We start from the raw sequence: 1,388 nt of genomic DNA on the forward strand, positions 1-1,388 counted from the left end.
TAGGATGAGGATGAGGATGAGGATGAGGATGAGGATGAGGGTGAGGGTGAGGATGAGGATGAGGATGAGGATGAGAATCAGGATTAGGATTAGGGTTAGGACTAGGGTTAGGATTAAGATTAGGTTTCGGATTAGGATGCGGATTAGGATGAGGATGAGGATGAGGATGAGGATCTGTATTAGGATTACGATTAGGATTGGGATTATGATTAGGATTAGGAATAGGATTAGGGTTAGGGTTAGGATTAGGATTAGGATTAGGATTAACATGAGGGTGAGGATGAGGATGAGGACGAGGATTTGGATTAGGATGAGGATGGGGATGAGGATGAGGATGAGGATGAGGATAAGGATTAGGATTTGGATTAGGATTAGGATTAGGATTAGGATTAGGATTAGGAGTAGGATTAGGATTAGGATTAGGATTAGGATTAGGATTATTATTAGGATTAGGATGAAGGTTAGGATTAGGATTAGGAGTAGGATGGGGATAAGGTTGGGGATGAGGATGAGGATGAGGATGAAGGTGAGGATGAGGATGAGGATTAGGATGATGCTGAGGATGAGGATGAGGATGAGGATGAGGGTGAGGATTAGGATTAGGATTAGGATTAGGATTAGGTTTAGGATTAGGATTAGGATTAGGGTTAGGATTAGACTTAGGGTTAGGGATAAGATTAGGATTAGGATTAAGATTAGGATTAGGATTAGGGTAGGATTAGGATTAGGATTAGGATGAGGTTGAGGATGAGGATGAGGATGAGGATGAGGATGAGGATGAGCATTAGGATTACGATTAGGACTGGGATTATGATTAGGATTAGGATTAGGATTAGAATTAGGATTAGGGTTAGGGTTAGGATTAGGATTAGGATTAGGATTATCATGAGGATGAGGAAGAGGACGGGGATGAGAATCAGGATGAGGATCAGGATTAGGATTAGGATTAGGATTGGGATTAGGGATAGGATTAGAATGAGGATGAGGATGACAATGAGGATGAGGATTAGGATTAGGATTTGGGTTAGGGTTAGGAGTATGATTAGGATTAGGATTAGGATTAGAATTAGGATTAGGATTAGGATTAGGATTAGGATTAGGATTAGGATTAGGATTAGGATTAGGATTAGGATTGGGATTATGATTAAGGTTAGGATTAGAATTAGGATAAGGACGGGGATAAGGTTGGGGATGAGGATGAGGATGAGGATGAGGCTGAGGATGAGGATGAGGATGAGGGTGAGGATGAGGGTGAGGATGAGGATTAGGATTAGAATTAGGATTAGGATTAGGTTTAGTTTTAGGATTAGGATTAGGATTAGCATTAGGATTCGGATTAGGATTAGGGTTAGGGTTAGGGATAAGATTAGGATTAGGATTAGGATTAG

The sequence above is a fragment of the Lupinus angustifolius genome, chromosome LG10, assembly GCF_001865875.1.
Source record: "Lupinus angustifolius cultivar Tanjil chromosome LG10, LupAngTanjil_v1.0, whole genome shotgun sequence".
NCBI classification, from domain to species: domain Eukaryota; kingdom Viridiplantae; phylum Streptophyta; class Magnoliopsida; order Fabales; family Fabaceae; genus Lupinus; species Lupinus angustifolius.